Genomic DNA, 26526 nt, shown 5'->3' with positions numbered 1-26526 from the left:
CTCAAGATGTTCCCGAAGACGACACCGAAGATCTCGAGATCGTGTCCGAAGCCGACGATTCCGATGACCTCATCACTCCAGGGCAGCGTGTGAGTACCACCCCCCCTGCCCCTGCCCCATCCAAAAAAGCAGTGGTCAAGACTCCGCCAGTTGGGCCCAGTCGCGACCGGAAATCCTCTTCAGAAGCCCCGCCCTCGGGCCCGGCTCCGAAGACATCTAAGCCTGTGGGTGGCTCGGGCTCGAGCAAACCTCACCTAATTGTGCCTTTAACACCCTCGGCACCCAAACACTCATTGTTGGCACCGAAACAGGCTCCAAGACCGAAATCTCCTTCGGCACAGAAACGTTCCTCGGCACCGAAGTCTCCACCGGCACCGAAACGTTCTTCAACATCGATGCCTAAAAGTCCATCGGCACCGAAAACTCATTCGGCACCGAAACATCAATCGGCACCGAAACCTCAATCGGCACCGAAACCTCAGTCGGCACCGAAAAATCAGTCGGCACCGAAAAATCAGTCGGCACCGAAAAATCAGTCGGCACCGAAAAATCCATCGGACCCGAAAAAATCATCGGAGCCGAAAACTGCGTCCCCGCCGAAACAAGCTCATAAAGACCCGAAGCGGACGTCACAGACACCACCTTCGGAGCCAGATGATCTTTTTCGACCAGATCCTACTCAGAAACGGATCTACATCAATCCTAAAACGGGACATGTGACTGCCATCCCATATAAAAAGCGGAAGCTGGACACTACACCTCCCCCAGCTCCCATACGGAAAAAGGACTGTGCTACTTCACCACTTCGTCCTTCCTCTCCTGTTTTACCTCCTAACCCGTCCCCCCCTCCTCCTCCTGCTTCTCCTTTACCTTTACCTTTACCATCTCCCTATCATTCACCTCCTCCACAGGATGATAATGATGACTTAGGGGGAGGGGCGGACCCTGATTTATTTGATGATCCTGCTGACCCAAACGACCCTTTTACGTTCCCAGACCCAGCACCCATGGATGACTGGTCTTATCCTATACCTGACATGCCTGACCCCACTACCTACCCTTCCAAGCCCTCCCCTCCTGATGACCACCTAGGGTACGGCCAACTTATAAATAGGGCAGCAACATTCCACGGCGTTACAATGCACACAGACGCCATTGAAGAGGACTTCCTCCTTGATACCTTTGAGCAGTCACAAAAGACTGTCCACATACTGCCCATGATCAAAGGGGTTATAAAGCATGCTACTGAAGTCTTTAAGGACCCTGTTCGAGCTAGGGTTCTCAACCCACGCATCGAAAAAAAGTACCGACCAGCCCCGCAAGACCCTGCATACATTAAGGCCCAGCTCCCTTTAGACTCCCTAGTCGTATCAAATGCCAGGAAGCGCGCTAACTCTCAGACAACTGGAGAAACGCCTCCCCCAGACAAGGAGTCTAAGCTTTTAGAAGCCTCGGGCAAACGGGTCGCCGCGCAGGCGGCTAACCATTGGCGTATTGCCAATACCCAGGCCCTGTTAGCCAGGTATGATAGAGCGCATTATGACCAACTTGAGGACCTTATGCAGCATCTGCCTGAACCTTTTAAGTCCCAGGCCTCTGACCTCATCCAAGAAGGCAAATTAATATCTAATGCCTCCATTAAATGCGCCTTAGATGCAGCAGACACTGCTTCTAGAGCGGTCAATACTGGCGTCCTACTCAGACGACATGCCTGGCTCCGTATTTCCGGTTTTAAACCGGAGGTTCAAACCGCAATTCTTGCTCAACCTTTCAACCAAGAGCAGCTATTTGGCCCTGCAGTGGATACTGCATTAGAAAAAATGAAAAAGGATAATGAAACTGCCAAGTCTATGGGAGCACTGCAGTCTCAACAGAACCGGGGTTCCTTTCGTCGCTCCTTTTATAGAGGAGGCTCCAAAAACACATCAACTGAGACCACGTCCACCTTTAAAAATTCTGGACAAACATCCCCTAACAGAGGTTACTTCCGGGGAGGTTATAGGGGAAACAATAACAAAGGTCGAGGACGCGGCAATAACAACAACACCCGCACCTCACCAGCCACCAAACAGTGACTTGCCACCACTCCCCCCAGACCATTCCACTCCGGTCGGGGACGACTCCAACAATTCCTGCCTGTCTGGACTTCCATCACCACAGACAGGTGGGTAAGACAAATTATCCAGTCTGGCTACTGCCTCGAACTCATACAATCCCCCCCAAACATACCGCCCAAACAACGTCCAATGTCCTCGCATCATCTCTCTCTCCTCAAACAAGAAGTTCAATCCCTGTTACAAAAACATGCGATAGAACCAGTTCCCCTTCAACATCAGGGAAAAGGGGTATATTCTCTATACTTCCTCATTCCCAAAAAGGACAAAACACTAAGGCCCATACTGGATCTCAGACTACTAAACCAGTATATACATTCGGATCATTTTCACATGACCACTCTCCAACAAGTCCTCCCACTTTTACAACAGGGAGACTTCCTCGCCACATTGGACCTCAAGGACGCATACTTTCACATCCCTATGCATCCCGCTCACAGAAAATATCTACGATTTGTGGTAGATGGGCAACACTATCAATTTACAGTTCTCCCATTCGGAGTAACAACAGCACCCAGAGTGTTCACCAAGTGCCTAGCAGTCGTGGCAGCGCATCTCAGAAGACAACAGATCCATGTCTTCCCCTATCTGGACGATTGGCTCATAAAAGCCAATACATACCAAAAATGCGTTCTCCACACTCATCGCACGATTCAAACTCTCCACGATTTGGGATTCACTATCAACTACCCCAAATCCCACCTACAACCTTCCCACTTACATCAGTATCTAGGAGCAACCATAGATACATCCAAAGCCATTGCCTATCCCAGCACAGCCAGGATAGCCAGTATACAAAATCTCATCTCTCAATTTCAAACTCATCCATCTCTTCCAGCAAGAGTGTTCATGCAGCTCCTAGGCATGATGGCGTCCTGCATCTCCATAGTCCCACACGCACGACTTCAAATGCGTCCCTTACAAGAATGCTTAGCACAACAGTGGAACCAAGCTCACGGACAACTTACCGATCTGGTGTTGGTGGACAGTCGCTCACTTCGATCACTGAAATGGTGGAACACCATCAACCTGTCCAAAGGGAGACCGTTCTTAGAGCCTCTTCCACAAGTTGTGCTAACTACAGACGCATCTCTCACGGGGTGGGGAGCCCACCTCCTTCACCATACCACTCAGGGCAGATGGACCAGTCAACAGAAACTGCTCCACATCAACCACCTGGAACTCTTAGCAGTGTTCCTAGCACTAAAATCCTTTCAAATTCACCTAAAGAACAAAACTGTCCTCATACGCACAGACAACATGACGACAATGTATTATATACAGAAACAGGGAGGGACACACTCTCTCCAACTGTCCCAACTGGCACAGCAAATCTGGAGATGGGCAATTCCCCAAAACATCTACCTGTTAGCAGAACATCTCCCAGGGATCCACAACCAAGTGGCCGACCTCCTAAGTCGCCACACACAACAGATCCACGAATGGGAACTACACCCCAAGGTTCTACTCCCCTTCTTCCACAAGTGGGGACAACCAGACATAGACCTGTTCGCCACTCCCGAAAACACAAAATGCCCAACCTTCGCCGCCAGGTTTCCACACCCACAGTCGAAGGGCAATGCCCTATGGATGAACTGGTCAGGCAGATTTGCGTACGCCTTTCCGCCTCTCCCACTAGTTCCATTTGTGGTACGCAAACTGAAACAACAGTCACTAACACTAATACTAGTGGCTCCCACTTGGGCACGTCAACCGTGGTTCACCACACTTCTGGAACTATCTTTAGTTCCACATCAAAAGCTACGCCTCTCCCCGGATCTGTTAACCCAGAACCATGGAGAAATCAGACACCCAGATCCTCAAACACTGAACCTAGCGATCTGGCTCCTGAGGTCTTAGAGTTCGGTTACCTCAATCTCCCTCCAGACTGTATGAATATCATAAAAGAAGCCAGACGCCCTACTACTAGAGCGTGTTATGCCGCTAAATGGAAACGATTTGCCATCTACTGCGCTAATAATGACATACATCCATTGGATGCTTCCATCCAAAACATCATTTGCTATCTACTACACTTGCAAAGATGCAATCTAGCGTATTCCTCTATACGATTACACCTAGCAGCCTTGGCAGCCTACTTGCAAAATAGGCAACACCTGTCCCTTTTTAAGGTACCAGCCATCAAAGCGTTTATGGAAGGTCTCAAAAGGATTCTTCCCCCAAGATTGCCACCTGCCCCAGTGTGGAATCTCAATGTGGTCCTAACAAGACTCATGGGCCCCCCATTTGAACCTATGCACAAATGTGAATTGCAATTCCTAACATGGAAGGTAGCCTTCCTTATCGCAATCACTTCCCTGCGCAGAGTAAGTGAAATACAAGCCCTTACACTTGAAGAACCTTTCTTACAACTACACCGTAACAAAGTGGTTCTTAGGACAAACCCTAAATTTCTTCCAAAAGTGATTTCCCCTTTCCACCTTAACCAATCAGTAGAATTACCGGTCTTTTTCCCAAATCCAGACTCGGTAGCTGAAAGGGCCCTACATACCTTAGATGTTAAAAGAGCATTGCTTTATTACATCGACAGAACAAAACCTTTTCGAAAGACAAAACAACTCTTTGTTGCTTTCGCGCCACCACACAAAGGCAACCCAATCTCCAAATCAGGGATAGCCAGGTGGATAGTTAAATGCATCCAAATATGCTACCTCAAGGCTAAACGTACACTCACAGTTCCCCCTAGGGCGCACTCCACGCGTAAAATAGGGGCTTCTATGGCCTTCTTAGGCAATATTCCCTTAGAAGACATTTGCAAGGCAGCCACATGGTCTACCACGCATACCTTCACTAAACACTATTGTGTTGACGTGCAGGCCAAACAACAGGCCTCCGTGGGCCAGGCTGTCCTAAAAACTTTATTTCAAACTGCTGCAACGGATACAGGCGACCACCGCTAAGGGGAGCACTGCTGTATAATCTATCCTCAGTGTGTGATCTGCAGCTCATATGCCTCGAACGGAATATGCTACTTACCAGTATGCATCTGTTCTTGGCATGTAGAGCTGCAGAGTCACACACGCCCGCCCGCCTCCCCGGGACCTGTATCTGTTCCAGCATCCGTCTTACTTAGACATTACACATGGACATCCTTTCTTTCTTTTCTATATACTCCATCTTTTCCCAACATGGCGAAAAACAATCTGCCGATGGAGTGGATGCCCATGCGCACTGTTGTCCAGGGGAGGAGTCACCAACCTCGTGACCAAAGGCTTCTCCGAAGACAACAACAACCTGCAATCATCCGAGCCCAACACCAGATGGCGATCTTATCCTCAGTGTGTGACTCTGCAGCTCTACATGCCAAGAACAGATGCATACTGGTAAGTAGCATATTCCATATATAGATATTCACACATATATATATATTTTCACATTTATATATATACACATAAATATATATGCTTATATATGTTTATAGTTTTATAGATATATATATTTTTACATATGTGTGTGTTTCTGTGAATTTCTGTAATTAATTATATTTAATAGATATTTTTCTAAACCATAATATAATTTGCATGGTATTTAAATTTGTGTTCTTATTTGCCTTATTTTATGCTTACAATTGAGATTTTCATATAAACTAAAATATATATTTGCTCAAATGCTATTAGTAGCAACGAACAATTAACTTCAATGATTCTGTGATTTTCTGTGCTAATATATATTATGAATAGATTTTACATATTTAAATATTTTTGCTGAGATCTTAAGGTGAGGATATATTGTTTTTTTTGTTTCAGTAAAATCTACCTTAACAAGCAGCGCGCTAGGGAGTAAAAATTAGTCGATATGGGAACCTGTGCTTTGGAGGCATAAGGTCAAAGGGTGGTCTTTGCCTCTCTGGTGTGTCTTTCAACAGGGATCTGTCATGGCATTAACATCTCTAATGTCAGATAACAGGAATCTGTTCCGCTGGGGTAGCACCATCAAATTACCATCTGTGTCAAGGTCCCTCCCACACAGAAACACACAACCATGAGCACTCTAGACATTGCAAATCTCTGTTGCCAAAAAAAAGAGGTAGTTTGTGAATTTTGGCAAGGAAGCCCACTTTTTCACATCCGAAAGCAGAAAACTTAACATTTTTTCAGGACCTTATTTGTTGTCCAGATTTTTACTTAGACATATCTACCCATTGGTTCTATCCGTGTCCACAATGATCTGAGCACCAGGGATTCAATAACAGGATGGTCACACCTTTTTTTTTCTGTGTCAAGTGGCTACTTGGGTTGTGGGATTTGTCTTAATTGCAAGTATCACAGCACCCACACAATCCTGTCTGACGGGCATATTCCGATGCCTGACAGACCGTAGACCATCACACATTGGTTATGAACAGTAACTGAATGACCATCTGGAGTTGGTTACAGCTCCGCAAGTGCAATGCCATTCAACCTTGTTCGGTCGCAATCCTTTGCATTACAATTAAAGCTTGCATTAATTAAGCAATGCATGCTCTCATTGTAAAGATCATGGGTGCATTTCAGTTCTGCACCCGGGCGCAGGTACCTTAATTTAACGCCTATTGTATCCATTGATCTAAAGTAGTGAGTCACAGGTATCCCCTAGGTTGCCAATCTGCATCCTTTCACTCATATTGTACATCCTGGGGGGCCACAAACATAGATTCTCAATGCTTTTCAGTGTCAGAAAGGCCTGCACAGAATGGCAGTGGTAATCCGCCATTGTAATTTCTCTACAGTAATATAGCAGGGGGTGTGATTACTGCAGGACTTCTGAATGGCTGACGGGCTATCAATGCCCGTTGTAATATATTTTCAAAAACAAATTGGACTCACTTTCAAACTAATTTATTGAAAAGGGTCTGTCTGTACAGAATCAAAAACGAGAATACGATCTGGGCTGTAGTTCTTCGCTCGATGTTCGCAGCCCTGACAGGCCGCATCTTAATTGGTCCCTGGGTTAGTCATGCTCTGTGTGGGGAAAGGTAACTGCTACCAAGGCCACATCAAGGAGGTGCATCCGCTTAACAGAGAGTATTATCGACAAAGTGCAGGTTAGACCATGTTTTGAGGATAACGTATGCAATGATTCTGTGGAAGGGAAGGAAAAGGTTGCTAATACAAGTGAAAAAGGTACCTGAATTCAGTTACCTGTGGATAACTACTGACTATACAAAATTCCTTCTCCAATTCCCCTGGCAGGGTGTATTATAACTAAACTAGAACACAGTCAAGTCTATGCCTACCAACGTAAAGACCTCTAGTGGTATCAATAAAGCTATAGACGAGATACATGCTAAAAATGCTGGTCAGCGGGTTTTTCTAAGCCCTAGCAGCTCAACCATTGACCATCTCCATCTGCTGCAATCCTGCTATTGTGGGCATCTCCTTTGGTGGCTGAGATCATAAGGTTAACTTGTTTGCAAATCATCCCTTGCTTACTTCTGTTGGACCACTACCTCCCTACTGCCTATAGTTGACAGACGTGCCACATTTGCGGCGGTATCGGTCTTCAAAATCAACATTACTAAATCTTGCATGCTCAATCGAACTATAGCCGGGTAAGACCTCCCTACTCTGCAAGCCACAACGCAGTTACAATGGGCACCCAACGCAATTAGATATTTGGGTGATAATCTAGCCCTACGCGGTCCTCTTAGACACAGACCAAATGGCAGTAACTCCGAAGTTCCATCCTAGCAGATCTAAGACATTGGAAACCCTTCATTGTTTCTTAAGTGGTTCACATTAATGCCATAAAAATCAATGTCATCCCATGGGCCATATATCTTTTTCCAGTCCCTGCCTACTCATATCACCCAAGATTATAACACTCACATACAACAGGGCATTCACTCTTTTATCCAGAATGGGAAGCAGCCAAAAGATCTGCAACTCTTCCCTAGAGAAAGTGGTAGACTGGTCTGCCCTAATATTCTCTAGCACTATTTGGCCGCCCACTTACATGTCTTGGGTGGTCCGCTAGAGTGTGAAAAATGGGGTCCACATGGATCTGGCAGTGGCCTGCAGGACAATCCGGGTTCTAGCATGGCTATGCCAGCACGCACGACTGTGCAGCACCTATAGGTATGTGTGTGTGTGTATATATGTCTATGTTGGTAGCACAAAAACAGTCTGAACAGCTATGCCCACTAGGACAGTGCTCAACATATAGGACAGATTGGGAATAATGGAGGGGCTTAGTATCTTCTCCTCCCCCTCAGTCTGATTGCATGCAAATTTGATCTTTGTGGGAGCCTCCATAACGTTTTTTGACCAATGTGAGGCTGATTACCATCACCCTGAAACGACCAGGCTGGAGTATCGCCAGCTGTATCATTGAGTGTTGCACCCCTCTAATTATTATAGGGCTACCATATTGTATATTCCATCTGAAAAATGACTGCAAACATGACGGTTCTAAGGGACTAATTTCCAACATATACCGGACCATTCAACACTCCACACCCCCTCAAACCCACACATTTCAAACTTTCTTGCAGACTTCCAATATAGAGGGCATTTCGTCTAAGCAATAGGAAACCCTTTGGTGAGACTCCTAAAACTTACCGCAGTTTATCCCACAGGTAAATGGCTTACAAGATCATGGTTCAATGGTATTATACACCAGCTTACTTGTCCAGCATATACCCATCAACATCTTCCCTCTGCCATCAGTGTGTGCTAGTAGTGGGATATACTTACCACCTCCGATGCTCCTGCAGCCTCATTACCACATATTGGAAAGTGATTCTGGAACAAGGTCACCATAGGGGAACCATTCCCTGCCTCTTACCACCACAGTTACACTAGGTGTGCAATACCTTGCCTTGGAAGCAATAACCCACGCTGACTGGAAGCTTATTAGCCACATACTGAATGCTGCACAGCTGGTATTAATATAGTTGAAAAATACAACTGCCCTCCCAATAATTTAATGTTTCACCGCCCATGGGAGGGGATGGTGATGCAACAACTTTTCCACAACTTACCTCACATAGAAGTTACATTTCATTAGATTTGGCAACCGCTGATCTCCTATCTCACCCACTTGGAGTTCACCTGTTTCAACCCAGCAGAGCTTGGAGCATTTCAGCTTTTTAATAACTTTTAATCCATGCTTAGCTTCAATCGAAAGGCCATGTCCCCCCATCTACCATGAGTGTCAATCCTGCGTTCTCTATTTCACGACTTTGCTTATATTGTGAAGCTGTATGTTAACAACATTGACCTGCAAACCTATGACGATCCCCCACCCCTCAAATGGGACTGGAGACACTGGTAGATGTTTCGCATGGGAGCCAGAAAATTAGGACTTTGTGTAATGTGTTTGTTAGGACCTGCTCTGCAGTCAACAGCTAACACTTGACAGTTTTCATGCTGGCTTCGGTGTCTCACAGAGCCTCCACCTCTTAATGGTGTCCCACTGCCTATATCTGGAAGCATTTGAAGGCATGTTGGATTATGGTTCTATTCCTCTATCATCCATGGAAACTAGGGTCACCTCTGCCTGTCACCCCCAAAAGTAACTGTGACTACCTCCATCACGATCACTACACTAGACAACCCAGGTGTCTGCCCACAGGTAGAGGGGTGTGCCCTTATGGGACATTTGCGTTTACCCTTGTTGTGCTCATATTTGTAGCACACTGTACATTGGGGTGCAACCATCCTTTTCCTATGGTTAAGGAAGCCATTTCAGAGAGTAAGCCTTTATTTTAGGTTTTTCTCCTCCGTCTTTATTTTGTTGGAAACCCTGAGCACCTGTGGATGTCACCACAATATACCTTATTTAATCTTTAAACTTAAATATATTTTGGAACTGATGAACATTCACCTTTAGGAAAGAGAATTCATTTTAATACCTGTGTAGTAATTAATAGGCTTTTAACTGAAAAAATTATTAAACATACATTTTTTTAAACCCAAATTTAACACTTTTAGGGACAAAGTGCAAATAATATTAGGGTAACGGGAGATGAAATTGTATTAATACCCAGGCATAAATTTTAATTCCAGAGTACTAATTACTAGGGACACGATTACGATGTCAGACACCGCTATTACGATGAGACCGCACCATGCACGGTCACATTCTCCGGTTTCTCTATGGGAGCTTGTGTTACACCCGTAATCCGAGCATAACACAAACTCCCAATCAGAGATTGTGTTAATCCCTGCACTCCTTGGCAGGAACCTCAAGGTGGAGAAGCAAGGGCAACGGGGCCCCCAAACTCGCTTTCCATCAGGCTTCCCATGTCAGAAAGACTGTGGGAAAACAAGAATCCTAATACTGAAGGTGGAAACGCCTTCCTATGGGACTACAGGCCGGTCTCCGAATGGCCAATGGGTTCCTAGAGCCTGTCTCAATTCAGCTGTAATGACCAGCCAGTTTCAATTCTGACCGGCTGCATTGTAATCAGCTGGTCAGAACTAAAACAGGCGATATCGTCGTAAAGCCTGTGACCTAAGGTCGGAGGGTATATGATAGAGTTCGTCATATGCCCCTTGGTCTTTAAATACATTTAATTTTAGCATTACACTTCAATAATTTAATTGCACTACTATATTCACCTTTAGTGACAGGATATAAGGGATATAGGGGTAATGGGCGGGGTAGTACATTAATACCCAGGTAATACTTAATTTTTACATACTAACTGAAATTTATTTTAAGGGCAAAAATGAATACAACAGTGAGATTTTAACAGACATTTAAATATTAAACCACAATCATTATGAATAAATAATAATTACAGCGAAACACCTTATTTTAGAGTGAGCAACAGGAAACAAATAAACACCACTTTTCTTTATTTCTTTGAAATTAGATGATGAATTGAAAATTTGCAAAAAAAAATATATGTACACCTTAAGTAAAAAACCAAGCCTTTATTGCAGTAAAAAAAAATCTTTAAAAAATGGCAGTAGTTTCCCATGCATTTACATTTTAAATGTTGAAAATGGACCTTTTTTCCGTTGTTACGCAAAGCCAGACTCTCTTTGTCAGTGATGACGAGGAAAATCACCTTGTAGTTGCATATTCAAAAATGATTGACACACCCAAGACAGTATAAAGGAAAACCACAATTCACTTTTCAAATGTTTACAGTAATCTTTTCACTTTTGTACAAAAAGGGTGCTACAATTGGTAGATGAATATGAAATTAAACTTTTACTTTTAAAACCAGAACAATGAGCACAACAAATATTTATATTATTTTAAACACATTAAGATTCTACCTCCTACGTATCATGATATTTGTATTCGATCCACTGAGAGCATAATGGGGTTATACTTCTGCATTTAATACTCCAAAGATCATTAATAACTACATTGAAAGCCTTATTGCTTTAGTAAGGTTGCCTCTTCTGTTTGAAAGCATTGTAAATGTATCCATCTGAAGAATTAAATACATAGTACCTGCTGGGAAAAGGGAACAAATAAAACAAAAATATGTTAGACAGTTTGCTTATTAGGCATAACAAAAGTTTTAGCTTTGCTAACTAAGGGCCTGATTACAAGTCTGGCCGTCTTGCGGTGGCACGGGAGGAGGGTGAGGGATGGGGACGGTTCACTGTACTGCAGATTACAACTTACAAAGTCGTAATGGCGCCGGTGGAACACATGCTGCGCCAGGGAACAGTGGCGGTGGTGCTGCAGCGCCACAACGCAATATACTGAGCAGGGACTGGCGCAGTCCGAGGCAGCATATTTTTTAGTTCTTGCACCACCAGCATTTTCATGGCACAGGCCCACCATGAAAAAGCTGGTGCTGCTAGTACTACAGGGTGTACATTTGGGGGGCAAAACATGTCCCCCCCCCTGTATTTCCCACAGTTCCAGCACAGCATGGAAGTCAACGCCCATGCATTGCTGGAACTTTTTGGCAGTTCCTATTGGGGTGCATCACCATGGAAAAGGCCAAAGAACTGCCGACCATATTACGAGCTGCACATTTGCAACTCGTAATACGGTCGGCGGTGCTTGTGCAGCAGAGGCTGCATTGTGCCGTTGCTGCTGCGCTAAAGTTGTAATCAGGCCCCTAGTCATGTTGAGGATTTTTTTTTGGAAAGGCCTGTATTAAAGTGCCCCTTTTGGACATGGCTAGCCCCATGATTTGCATGATATCTGATGCATCTTTGACTGAAGAGCACTGGGTTCCTGCTAACCATGTGCCACAGTGCCGGTATTATTTCCCAAAAATGTATGTAAATGCTTAATTGTGCCACAATTGGCAAGGTCCTTTGCACCTCTGTAAGGGCTATCTTTTGGTATGTAGGGCATGTGTCCTGAGGAAGGTCCCTTATAGCTGCAGCATGTATTGTGCCGCTCTAAGGTAACTGGGTCTCTGAATTTACACAATAAATTACTTGCTAAACTCACGCATGTGCACAACACAGCAGTCAGCATTCCAGTCCACTGTATAGAACGGCTCTCCATAGCTGCTGCTGGTGAATCCGCGTACTAATTTACATGCCTAGACGCACTAGCGTACCAGATTGCAGTTAGCATTCTAGTCACCGGCCGCTTTCCAGGGTTTTTGAACTATACTGTCAATACAAACCACTGCCAGGTTACCTGACCAGCACGTCACACTCGAACTAAAGAGACCCACTCTGGTGGGAACTTAAGCCCGACTGAGTTTTGCATTAAGTACGTTTTTCCTCCCTTCTCCGCCCCTGTCCCCGCTAAGTCCAGACATCTATTGCATGGATACCTTTTTTTTTCCCAAACATTTTTATTGGCATTTATTTTAATATACATCCATAATTGTATAGTTCAGCCATTAGTGATATATCACTATACAGCACTTATTTGGCATATAGAATATATAAAATCGTCCCGTACTAACTTTATTTACATTTCGAAGAAGCCACAGAGCAGGTTATCCATTAAAGTTCTTACACATGAATCATAGTCTCATATGTTAGTCTTATTTTGCCTGAAACTTTACGGTTATTGTATACTATCACATATTATATGCCAGTCTGTAAATATCTCACAGATTTAATAAAAAAAAATATACAACTCGTGAATCATACTATGTAATTAACTAACTGTGCAGTGGGGCCAAGGGTTGTGTATTTGCTAATACGTTAAGCAGGGTGTGTGGGGCATGGGAGGCGGGGGCCGGGTGAGCGCTAGACCACCAGTGGGTCATTATCCACATGTCGGGCCGTAAGTTCAGTGTCCCCAAGTTTTATGTGTGAGCTGGGCAGTGTGTGCAGTCCCTATCTGGCCATTGTCGTGTGGTATATCAGGGTCTGTTTGCAGTAGTGTTTTTATGAAGGTCAACTCAGTGTTTTCATTTAGGCGTCATACCTTTGGTCATCCTCCTCGCCGCTCGTATGTGTTCCCTCTTCGCTCCCCCCCTATGTCGCACCTGTCTCGGTCTGTGTTTTCCCATGCCTCCAGTACCTTTCGGGAGGTCGGCAAGGGTGAGTTGCCACAATCCATGCACCTTTTACCTCGTCAGTACTATGATTTCTGCCCCCGCCCAATGGGTTACATCGTGTTTCCAGGCTTCCATTGCTGGTCCATGTACGAATTCCCAGGCCAGTGCTATTCTTCTCCAGGCTAAGACCAGGGTTAAATCTAGGAATCGGTTTCCCAATTTCCTTTTAGGAGAACAGGGAAAGAGCCCCAACAGGAACACTCCCATTGAAGGTTAAAGTATGCGCCCCACAGCTGCACACATGAGTTGTATTGTTTCCTCCCAGAACTAGCGTAGTGGGCCACAATCCCAAGTCATATATAAAAAGTCTGCGTCTGCACGGTCGCATATTTGGCATTTGTATCCAGTGTCTCCAAAGGCAAGCTGAAGTTTGTGAGGTGTCATGTTTATGTAATTGAACTGTGTGTACTTCAAACTAGTATTGCGTAACACTTTCTTAGGGTATGGCAACATTTTGGACCATTCTGGGTCTGTGATGTGTCTATCCAGAGCAGTCTCTCAACAGGTGCGCAGTTTCGTTAGGGTTGTGCAGACCATCTCCAGTTGCGATGTATAGAACCATTTTACCTGGTGTCTTGCAGTGCCTAATGTAAGGACAGAGTGTAATATCGAGTGTGATTTAAGCTTCTGTTGGCTCCCTCCCATAGTCCTCAAAAGGTGCGCAGTATTATCTCATAGGTTAAGATTTGGCCTGTTAGTAGGTCGTAGCTCTCAAGTAGGTCTTCAAATGGAGCCAGGGTTGCTTGCTGGTAGCAATGCCCCACCAGTTATGGTCTGGCATTATTCCAGGGCTTCAACATTGCTGGGGTTAGTATCTGCTTGGTGTTCCCGTGGGGGAGGCCCACCAGGGGCAGGGCCGGGGTATATAGGGGAGATTTTCATTCTTTAAAGAGGCAGCATTTCCAGCAGCGTAGAGCCGTGGTCTGCAGCAGGGATAGATGAGATGGTGTTGTCCGCGTCTAGCATCTTTGCCAGCATCAGATACGTACGGATCCCTTGGTCAGTGCCTACTGTGCCCATATCTGCCAACCACTGCACCAGCCACTGGAGTGGAGAATCTAAAAAGTAGAGCTCGAATTTAAGCACTCAGAGTCCTCCCTCCGCGGGTGGGCGTTGTAGGATCGACAGGGCTACCGCCTCCTCCCTTTTTACCATATCATATCTCGCAGTAGAGCATCTAGTTGTCCAAACCACGAAGCAGGAACGGTTATGGGGAGATTGCTGAAAAAGTACAGCAGGCGAGACAGCATGACCATTTCTGCAAGGGAAACCCAGGCCATGATCGGCAGTTGTAGAGTGCACCAGAAGGAAACATTTGATCTCGGAGACCGGAGGGCCATGCCAAGATTACCTTCACGTAAGTAGTCCATCGAGTGGAAGACCGGAATCCCCAGATGACTGAAGGTTGTGGGGGCACAGTAATGCCCACCATAAAATCGAATGGGTGAATCACATTGGCAGAGATGGGGAAGAGTTAAGTTTTGCCACGGTTAACTTTGAGGCTAGACAGCAATCCAAACTGCTCTATCAGGCGCAGTGCAGTATTGGTACCCACCATTGCGTCACTGAGGTATATCAATAAGTCATCTACGTACAGGGAGATATTATGAGTGTTACCCCCTAATGGGATGCCTAGTCCCTCCCCGCCTTGGTGGAATAATGCTGCCAATGGTTCCATTGACAGTGCAAACAACAGAGGTGACAATGGGTATCCCTTTTGTGTTCCTCGGAAGATCTCATACTGTGGGACAGTTTTCCCTGTCTGTATCCTAGCTGTGGGACATTCATAAAGCACCCTCACCCAGTTTACCCAGCTTTCCCCCAGGCCCATGTGTCTAATAGTTTCAAGCAAGTAGTCCCATTGCATGAGGTTGAAGGCCTTCTCGAGATCTATCAACAAGAAGGCTGCATGCTGTAAATAACAAGTATCTGCATGGAACAGCATCAAGTACATCCTTCGCAGGCTGTATGATGTGGTCCTGGCCAGAATAAATCCATTCTTGTCAGCGAGAACCAGGGTCGGCATGTGGGGTAGGAGGAAGAGCGCAAGGGTTTTACCAACGATCTTGAAATCCATGTTTAACATAGAAAGTGCCCAGAAGTCTTCGACTTATGCCACCTGTTTAGGCTTTTTGGGGAGGGGGGATGACCAGCACATCGCCTGTGGTCTCTGGCAGGCATCAAAGTTTCAGGGATTCTGCGTAGAGCTTCTCCAATTGCAGCAGAAGCTGTGCAGTGTAAGTTGAGTCGAATTCGTCCGGGAGACAGTCAGGTCCAGGGGTCTTTCCTCACAGCCCGGATCTCGGGGACTGTCAGAAGCCCTACCAGCATATCAATTATGTGGTCATCAAGGATTTGGGGGCACAGCAACTTCAGGAATTCCTTCTGTATATCAGGGGAGGTGCCTTAGTGATGAATAGTAGTCACAAAATAAGGCATGAAGGACCTACGGACCATAAAATGGGTCGCCCTCGGGAGGTATAATTTGCGTTACTGGGGATCCCCGCGTCTCCGGCTAAAATAGCCAAGCCACAACCTACCCAACCCCCAAACTACTTCTTGCACCTAGGTGAGGTAAGTCCTAAAGTCGTGACACAGCTGTCGGTCAAGAGCTTGATATGACGTGCATGTTTGAGGGAGTTGGATGCGTCTACTCTAGTTCCTTGTTAGTTTTCCTGTCTATGTAGGTCACCTTCTTTGGTGTCCACTTTCCAGGTGAAGTTCCCTCTGGGCTCCCACTGTTTCCCCCACACATTTCACCCTCTGTCATACCTTGAAAGCCTCCCACTCTATCAGTGTATTGGAGGCAGTCTGTTGCTGTCGAAGTAGAAGTCTATAGCTGTGCCTATGGTCGCTCTGAAAAAAGTATATTAAAGACCCAGAGTGTTCAACCGCAACATTGGAATTGGCGGGCGGTGTTCCTCCGGCTGGACTGCTAGCAAAAGGGGACTATGGTCAGAAAGCGTCCGCCCCAAATATTCTGTGTGTTACTAACCGACTCAGGCCCAGTGTACCCAAGAAGAAGTTCAGTTTTGTTTGCAATTGATGTAAGGGCGAGTAATGAGTAGTCTCGGTCTCTGGCATGTCCTCCAGTGTCCTCTCCAATCTTGGAACCCCGCCGCAGTTTTATGTATTTGGGCACTCGGCAGTGGGGGGTGAGAGCAATCTAGAACCATGTCAGCAACACAATTGAAGCCCCCTCCCAGTAGTACGCTTGGGGTTAGCACTGCAGTCAAGGAGCATGAAAGCCTACGGAGGAACTGCACTTGATCTTGATTAAGGGCATGTATACTACCCAATGTGAGTTCCTGTCCATAAATTCTGCACTTCAGCACTACATATCTACCCTCTCTACCAAACAGTACGTGCAAGGGTTCGAATGGTATGCCAGTTCTGATCAAAATCAATGCCCCTCTCGCGTATGCAGAATAAGAGGTTGCAAATACCTGCCCTCTCCATCGTCTGCGCAGCTTCTCACCCTACCCACAGGTAATGTGTGTTTCCTGGAGGAGTGCAATCTGCACCCCCTCATGCGCAGATATCTATGTATATTGTGGTGCTTGACGGTAGAGCCCATTCGACTAATGTTCTATGTTACACATTATAGTGTAAGCCTTTCCATGGGCATTGTAAGAATAGAGGCATCCAGGTCTGCCTCCCCTCCCCCCACACACAGAGGCGATGGGCCAGGGCCCCACTTGCACATAAAAACCCAAAACATGGATATGAAAACTAAAATTCCCACAAACCAAAACTCCCTTCTCCCCGGAGCAGCCTGGCAACGGCCAGCCGTCCAACCTACAGGCCAATTGTCCAAGACTTCGGCAGGCTCCATCCATGGGTGGGTGGAGCTTTCCACAGGGGCAGGCTATTGATGGACAAACCACTGTTTATTTCACGAAGTCCTGTGTCCGACGTAGCCAATGCCAGGCCATGCATTCAACGTTTCCAGCAGTAGTGTCCTTTGTCATGGTGATACGATTCATGATGTCTTCTCCTTTTGGACCCCTAATGTGGAGGTTCTTCTTGGCTATAGGTCATCACCTGTTCTAGCGGTAACATCTGGCATTATGGCACTATTTGCTTCGTAATTGTCCGAATCTGAGCTATCATTTCATTTGAGGGATCTAGTTCCGGGCTCTGAGACAGTCAGTTGGTTTCATGAGGTCAGCCACCGCTTGTAGGGCTGCAGCTCTCCTTCACAGTTTGGGGAGGGCTCGGTCTTTTTGGTGGTTTCCGTCTTGAATGGGTCTGTGTTCTTTCCTGGTTACGCTATAGTTAGTGGGCGCTCATCAAAGACTGTACCTGGGTCTTTATCACCTTTGTAGGATTCAAACCATTCCCAGGCTGAAAAAGTAATTTTTCCCATCTAGTATTATACGAAGACGAGCTGGGAACTTCAGAGTATTGTAAGCCTTCATCTCAAAGTGTTTTTTTTTGCCAAATATGAGGCTGATCTTCTCTGTAGTTCAGTGGCGTAGTCGGAGAAACTTGAGACCCAGGAGTTGTCCACGGTGAATGGGCCATCCGTACGTGTCTTCTGCAGTAGGATGTCGATCTTTATAGTGAAGGGGTTTCGCTACCACTGCGTGTGCTGGGCGCCCCGAAGCCGGGGGGTGGTGGGGGAGCGAAGGGGGGTGTGGGGGGCGAGGAGGGACCCTGTGCAAGGTAGGTTTGGTGTCCGCTATCGCTTCCAGGATTTTAGTTAGTCACCCTTGTACTGGGTCGGCCATTGATGGCGCTGCCTCCGAGACCTGTGGAGGGTCTGCACCTTTATACGCCTTCGTACTGGGTTTACCCATGTTAGGGTCTTATCGTGTACTTAAGAGTGTCATCAGCGGGGCTAATCTCCAGGCACCAAGGGGGTGGTTGTCTACCACGGGGTGGGGAAGGGGCAATAACTCCAAACAAACAAAATGTATAGTTGTCCCCAAGGGCTTATGCGAGTGGACGTGCCCCTAACAATTCAAGCTGACCCTCCTCCACGGTGTATCCGAGGCAGGGCTAGATCTCTGTCCTCTGAGCCCACCCCCCAGTTCCACAGGTTGTGGGGGTCATGATGGAGATCGAGGTTGAGCAGTATGGGAGGCGCAGGCCTGCCCCTCCAGGCCACGCATGGGGTTGGATGAGTACTCTCACATTCCAGTTACTAGGTCCAATGAGGAACACCGCTGCATTTCCCCACTAGTGGCGTCCAGTGATTTTTCCAGCTTGCAGGCCCCAGTATCTTGCATCTCCCTGATTTTGTGGAGGGCTGTCAGGTCTTGCCTCCCTCCACCTGGGCAAAATTGTCAACTGGGCGGTGAGGTTTGAAGTCTCTAGTGCAGACCACCTCACCCGCCCCAAGTCCTACTTTCGTTACGAGGTGTTTGGGGCAGGGCTCAACTTCTCACTCAGTTGAGGGTTGCAGACCAGTACAGGACTCTCCCCTCAGGCAGATCGGACTGATGCAGTTTTGGGCAGTTGTGCGGCTCCCCAAGGTGCATCACCTTTTTCCGGTGCAGGCGGTGTTGCAGGAGCTAATCGGGTGGCTAATCTCTCCTCCCTCCCGTCGCAGATCCGGTGGTACGCACCAGCAGCAGGCCTCAGCCCTCCGCTCCCAAACTGGTTCTGGGACGGTGACCAATTCAGGCTCCCAACACTCACGGCCTGATCTTCGGCAAAGCGTGTGGTTCACGGGATCCAGACAGTCAGCTCAGCAGTCCTTCAGGCCCTCAACAAGACACGACCTCATGTTACCAGCAGGGAGGGAGGGCCACATCTCTACATCCACACATCTCTGCCACTATATTGCGATCAGTGGCGACGGGGCAGATGAAGCCTCGTAATAATGCGTCTCTTCCTCTCGCCTTGAATCAAAGCGTCTCAATTGATGCAGCAGACTTTCCCCTTCCTGCGCCACCGTTTCAATCTCGGGCGTTGCGGGCTAGGGCTTGATTACGGCATTAAAGTTGTTGGGCCGGCGTGGAGCTACTGGCTCACACGTCACCATTCGTGGCTCCCAAAACACGCCTCCAACCATCTATTGCATGGATACTTAAACTGAAATTTTCAATCCGTAATTCAACTAGTTGCGGCATAATTAGCTTCAGAAATAGGTGTGTTAAACCTTATCCGTGACGATTAGCACAATGGCACTCTAATTGGTAACGGACGGGTGGATGACTACTCAACGCTCATCCCGGTTTTGATAACCTTTAAGTGATCAATTACAATTAACAGCCTCATTACGATGTCAGGCATAAAGCCGCCTCCCAACAGTTGGATTCCCCTATACAGTGTCAGAAACCTTCCGACCACTTACAATGTTCACGGTGGGATTTCAAACCAAATGGTCTTTCCGAATCGGTTATGATCAGCTCTCGGAGCATTCATGTCGGTCAGACCCGCATCATACAACCCTACAGACTGCATTTCCAGATGAGCAATAACGATGTTGGCTTCAAACAGCATGTCCGAGTCGGGCCGACACGAAAAGGCTGTGGTAAAGTGACTAGTAGGGCCACCCTCATCCTGAGTCCTCCGGTTTGGAGTCAAGGGGGTAGACAAGGAACCCCCCTGTAAAATAATGCAGTGTGGTCACCGCCACAGGGTGCAAGGTTTTCTGCAAATACCCATTTTCCCCATAAAGGCACCTGTGCTGTTGGTAGGAACACAGGCTGCCATTTAAGTCAATGTGAGTCCTTCCAAACGGTGTTCGGAAGCATAATAATCAGTCAGGCGTAACAGCTAACCACGAGTCGGTTGGAACCATATCCGACAAGAAGTCAGGTGGTTTACTTTCCGACCGAGATCGTAATGTGGCCCCAAGTAATAAATCAAATAAATTATTTTAAATTTAGCTGCTAAATAAACTTCCCACCTTGTTCTCCTACAACCACAAAAAAACACCAAACATACAATGTAAAAAGTGCAAATAGAATTTTGCAAATTATCACTAAATTGAACATTTTAATAAAGATTAATTACTAAATAGTTATTTAACTACCTGCCAAGCCATTTTGACCTACAAACTAAACCTGCCGCTAAAATGTAACTTTAAAAATATGAGTTACACAATTTACATTTTATTCAATTAAATAATCAATAAAAACTTAACTTCGCACCCAAAATCTCCAACACAACCCACATCTAATATAATTTAAAAAATATATTCAAAAATTACATAATAATTAATAAATGTTAAATATTTATAATTGATTACATTTTCACCCTGTACCCCTACAAAATCAAACAAGCTGCGTCTAAAATATACAACTATCGCCCGATTTCCAACATTGCAATGCTAGCCAAACTCCTGGAAAAATGCGTTAACTCACAGCTGAACAGCCACATTGTTAAATTCAACCTACTTAACCAGTTTCAATCAGGCTTCCGAGCAAATCATAGCACTGAATCTGCTATAAGCACACTTAACTGCTTCACTTCTTTCCTACAAAATAGATCACAAAGCTTCAAGGTCAACCAAACCCTGTCCAACCACATGCCAGTCACGTTAGGAGTTCCTCAAGGCTCCTCTCTCTCTCCCACCCTTTTCAACCTCTTTATGCAACCACTTACCGATCTTCTCAGCCTTGCCAAAATTCACTTTCACATGTACGCTGACGATACCCAAATCTACATCAAGATTCATTCACTTGATGACATCATATCACTCAACTCCACGCTACAAAAAACCCAAACTTGGCTGGCCGAAAACCACTTGAAACTAAACTCCCTCAAAACTGAATTCCTCTTAATCGCTCCCCCAAACAAAACTCCAATTATACTGGACTGGATGAAAAACCTAACCGCTATTAATGGACATCCTCTAGTCGCGGACTCAGCGAAATCGCTGGGGGTCACACTGGACAGTAACCTGAAGATGCAGAAACATATCAGCGCCACCACAAAAGGAGCTAACTTCCATCTGAAGACTCTACGAAAACTAAAACCCTATCTACCGGCCCAAGATTTCAAACTAGCGGTTCAATCCCTAGTAATCCCTCGTGTGGAATATGGGGTGGTTACCCTATGCGGCCTCCCCAGGGCATCGACAGCCCCGCTAAGAGCCACGATCAACTCAGCTGCGAGATTCATCACGGGCTCAAAGAGAAACTCCCACATTTCACGAGACCTGAGAGCACTCAACTGGCTTCCGTTTGAGGCCAGAATACATCTGAAAATCACTTGTATGACACACAAGGCCCTCCACAACAATGCCCCCACTACCTAGCTCAGAAATTGGTGCTCTCATCGAGCAGCAGTGCCTCCAGGATTGCCAAAACTCTTCTTCTGAAACCTCAAAGATTTGCGCAAAAAAAAAAAAACTATACGCAGCTGGAAGGCGGGAGTCGGCAGGGAGGAGGGTCTGTGGGGGCAGTTGCGGCAGGAAAGGGTGACAAACTGGCACGGGGGCACAAGGGCAAAAGCAGCATCGCAACAGAAAGATAACAAAATCACTTCTACAATTAGAATACCAACACACTAGGAGAGGCGGGGGCAGCGGCTGACTAGCAGAGCTGCTGGGGCAGGGGGCAGAGTCCCTTAATAGGAGGTCAGAGATCATGCTTGCGCGCCCTAGCAGCGGCTGACATTAAATAGGGAAGGGGGGGGGGGAGGGGGGGGAAGCGCAGCTGGGAGGCGGGAGTCTGCAGGGAGGAGGGGCTGCAGGGGCAGCAGCGGCAGGAAAGGGCAACAAACGGACACAACTATGGCAAAAGCAGCGAGGCAACAGAAAGATAACAACAAAAGAACAAGTTACTTACCTTCAGTAACGCTTTTTCTGGTGGATACAGTATCTGCCTGTGGATTCCTCACCATGCATCGGCTCCGCTCACGACTCCGATCAACGTCACCGGAGCCATAAGAAACAAACGTCGGCGTGATGACGTCAGTTCCACCCTTTTTTTCCGTGCCTTCGAGGCACATGGACGGACTGACAGCACTATACATACACAGTATACACAGTACACAATATGCAAAGCAACACACACAGTGTGGAGAATATATAAAAAGGCAAAAGAAAAACATAATGCCTCTGACAGTAACAAATACACCTTAAAATACCATCATGAAACATCATTAACAGAACATTAGGTATAGAAGGATGGACAACGGGGAGGCGGGTGGGCCAGTGAGGAATCCACAGGCAGATACTGTATCCACCAGAAAAAGCGTTACCGAAGGTAAGTAACTTGTTCTTCTGATGGATACATCTGCCAGTGGATTCCTCACCTTGTGAATAGATACCCACAGCAGTCCCCACTCCGGGAGGAGGGTGTCCACCTTCCTATACCAGAAAGTCCTGCAACACAGAGCACGCGAAGTGGCCCTCCCTCCTCATCTCAGAGTCCAAGCAATAATGCTTTGCGAAAGTATGGAGGGAGGCCCAAGTCGCGTCTTTACAAATATCCGCCACGGGAACACCCCGGGCCAGAGCAGATGTTGAAGACTTAGATCTAGTAGAGAGAGCACGAATACCCTCAGGAGGAGTCTTACCAGCCAGGGCGTAGCAGATCTTGATGGTCAGTATTATCCATCTCGACAGCGTGCGCTTGTGCACCGCTTTACCCTTAGAACGACCAACGTAGCCAATAAAAAGCTGGTCATCAAGACGAAAGTCCTTGGTCCTGTCCAGATAAAAACTCATAGCCCTCTTCGGGTCAAGGCGATGGAGTCTTTCCTCTTCTTTGGAAGGATGAGGGGGTGGATAGAAAACAGGGAGGGTAATAGACTGCCCAAAATGAAATGGAGTGACAACTTTTGGCAGGAAGGCAGCCCTGGTCCTGAGAACCATCCGTTCAGCATGTAAGGTAAGAAAAGGAGGTTTGGAACTTAGAGCTTGAAGCTCACTTACCCTCCTTAAAGGACAACAGCCTCAAAGGACAACTATGTAGAGGCTCAAAAGGGGACCCCATTAGAAAGGTCAAAACAAGATTAAGGTCCCACTGAGGCATTACAAATGGAGTGGGAGGAAACATGTTTGTAAGGCCCTTAATGAACCTCAGAACAACCGGAGATTTAAACAGTGAAGGTTGATCTGGGAGGCATAGAAAAGCCGATAAGGCCGAAAGGTAGCCCTTGACCGTGGCCACAGCACAGCCCTGCTGAGCCAAGGAAGGAGCAAACTGGAGCACATTGGAAAGATGGGCTTTTAAAGGGTCAATGGACCTCTCTCCACACCATTTTACAAATTTTGACCACCTGTAGGAGTAAATGGACTTGGTGGAGTGTCGCCTGGCCGATAAAACACCGTCCACCACATCAGGTGGGAGAGAGAAAGAACTCAGGTTGCCCCGTTCAATCTCCAGGCATGAAGGAAGGTGTAAGCTCTGGAGGTGGGGGTGTATAACCTGCCCCTCTGACTGCGAGAGGAGGTCTGCCCTCAGAGGGAGACGGAGCGGAGGGCACAAGGAGAGGTGGAGAGGTGGAGAAGATCTGTATACCACACCCTTCTTGGCCAATCCGGGGCGACCAATATGACTTGGGCCCGGTCTTGGCGAATCCTCAGAACCCGAGGAATCAAGGGTATGGGAGGAAACGCGTAAAGGAGTCGTGAGCCCCAACTCAACTGAAACGCGTCCCCCAACGCCCCCTGCATCGGATACTGGAGACTGCAGAATGACGGGCAGTGCGCATTCTAGAAAGTGGCAAACAGATCCACCCGAGGAGTCCCCCACGTCCGAAAGACGTGACGAACTACCTCCGGATGGAGCCTCCACTCGTGGTCGGCGGAGAACTGCCGACTGAGACTGTCCGCACGCACGTTCAGTACCCCGGCCAGATGATTTGCCATCAGAAAAATCTGATGGTCCTGAGCCCAGGACCATAGACGTAAAGCCTCTCTGCAAAGACAAAGAGACCCCACTCCTCCCTGCTTGTTGACATACCACATCGCGGTAGTGTTGTCTGTCAGGACTTGAATCGACTGACCGCGAAGGGAGGGGAGGAAGGCCTTGAGCGCCAAACGAATCGCCCGCAACTCCAAAAGGTTGATGTGAAGCAACCTTTCCTCTGGAGACCAAAGACCCTTGATCTCCAGGTCCCCCAGATGCGCACCCCACCCTAAGGTGGATGCATACGTTATTACTGTGGCCACCGATGGAGGCAGATGAAAAGGCTTTCCTTGAGACAAATTGCCCTCCACGCTCCACCAAAACAGATCCGCTGCAGCTTCTCTGGAGATCCTGATCGATTCCCCGAGATCCCCGTTGTGCTGATACCACTGCTTGCGGAGGCACCACTGGAGCGCCCTCATGTGCCAGCGTGCATGGTTGACCAACAGAATGCAGGAAGCGAACAGACCGAGCAGGCGAAGGACCTTCAGAACTGGAACAACCGCTCCATTGTGGAATAAAGGGACCATCTCCTGAATGTCGATAATCCTTTGAGGTGGAGGGAATGCTCGACACACAGTAGTGTCCAGTACCGCCCCTATGAACAGGTTGCGTTGAGAGGGCACCAGGTGAGATTTGGGCACATTGATCGAAAAACCCAAGTCGAATAACAGCTGAGATGTTACCTGCAGATGACGCTGCACCATCTCTGGGGACTCTGCCTTCAGAAGCTAGTCGTCCAGGTAGGGGAAAACTGCAATCCCCGACCTCCTGAGATGAGCAGCCACCACTGCCATCACCTTCGTGAAGACCCGAGGTGCGGAAGTAAGACCAAATGGGAGGACCACAAACTGGTAGTGTTGCGACCCAACCGTAAAACGGAGATACTTCCTGTGCGACTTCAGGATTGGGACATGAAAGTACGCGTCCTGCAAGTCGAGCGACACCATCCAGTCTCCTTGCTGCAACGCTTGAAGAACCTGCGCAAGGGTCAGCATCTTGAATTTCTCCTGCTTCAAGTAAAAATTCAAGATTCTGAGGTCCAGGATTGGACGCAATCTGCCGTCCTTTTTGGGAATCAGGAAATAGCGGGAGTAGCATCCCTGACCCCTTTCCTGCTCCGGAACCACCTCTATCGCACCCTTCTGAAGCAAGGCTAGAACTTCTTTCTGCAGGAGAAGCAGATGGTCTTCCGAGCAATAACCTTGGCAAGGAGGATAAGGGGAGGAAATTCCCGAAAGGGAAGGGCGTACCCAGTCTGTATGAGGTTCAAAACCCAAAGGTCTGTTGTAGCAGATATCCAACCCCGTAGAAAGTAGGACACCCGACCCCCCACAGGACTTACATGATCCGGGATGGGGGGGGGGATCTAGGGCTGCTTCCCTGAAGCTTCATTGGGAGCAGAAGAGGAAGAAGAGGGGTTGCGCCCAGAACCTCTCCGACCCCTTTGTCTCCCTCTATAGGACTTATAGAGGGGATTCTGCTGCTGTTGCTGCTGCTGTTGGGGCTGCCGGTAAGAGCGAAAAGACGATCTTCCAAAACCCCTAAATTTTCGAAAAGACGAACCCCTAGCAGGAGCTTGCAGTCCCAAGGATTTCGCAGTCAACGTGCTGTCCTTAAATCGCTGCAGGGCAGAGTCTGCCTTTTCCCCAAACAGCTTCTGTCTGTCGAATGGCAGATCAACCAGCGTAGCTTGCACATCAGCTGACAACCCAGAGGTACGGAGCCAAGCCTGCCTCCTTGCAGCAACAGACGACCCCATGATCCTTGCCACAGAGTCCACAGTATCCAACCCTGATTGGATAACTTGTCTGGCAGCCGCCTGAGTGTCCGCCACAACCTCCAAAAAGGACGACTTATCCCCCTCAGGCAACTTAGGGGCCAAAGACTTAATGGAGTCCATTAGCGCATGCACATAACGCCCCAACAGGCATGTAGCATTAGTTGATTTTAACGCCATACTTCCAGTAGAAAAGGTCTTCTTGGCTGCCTGATCAACCTTTTGAGATTCCCTGTCAGCTGGAGACTTGAGGGAAGGCACCCGAAGCATGCTTGGAACATGAAGCCTGCACATCCAAGCTGTCCGGAGATGGATGAGTTGACAAGAAGTTAGGATCCCCTGGTGCAACCTTGTACCTTCTTGCCA

General features: G+C 47.2%; 1 protein-coding gene and 1 long non-coding RNA gene across 2 annotated transcripts in view; one reads left to right on the top strand and one right to left on the bottom strand.

Annotated features, from left to right (window-relative positions):
• MEIOSIN (meiosis initiator) overlaps positions 1–26526 on the top strand; it is a 2478810-nt gene that overhangs the window by 1373943 nt on the left and 1078341 nt on the right. The window lies entirely within an intron of this gene.
• Positions 11062–26526, bottom strand: part of LOC146798416 (uncharacterized) — a 60981-nt gene continuing 45516 nt past the window's right edge. The window contains exon 3 of the long non-coding RNA XR_014968687.1: positions 11062–11531. This is a non-coding gene — a long non-coding RNA (uncharacterized LOC146798416). The remainder of the gene's footprint in view (positions 11532–26526) is intronic.

This window comes from Triturus cristatus, chromosome 9, assembly GCF_964204655.1.
Source record: "Triturus cristatus chromosome 9, aTriCri1.1, whole genome shotgun sequence".
Classification (NCBI taxonomy): Eukaryota; Metazoa; Chordata; class Amphibia; order Caudata; family Salamandridae; genus Triturus; species Triturus cristatus.
This window is presented reverse-complemented; position numbering and strand designations above follow the sequence as displayed.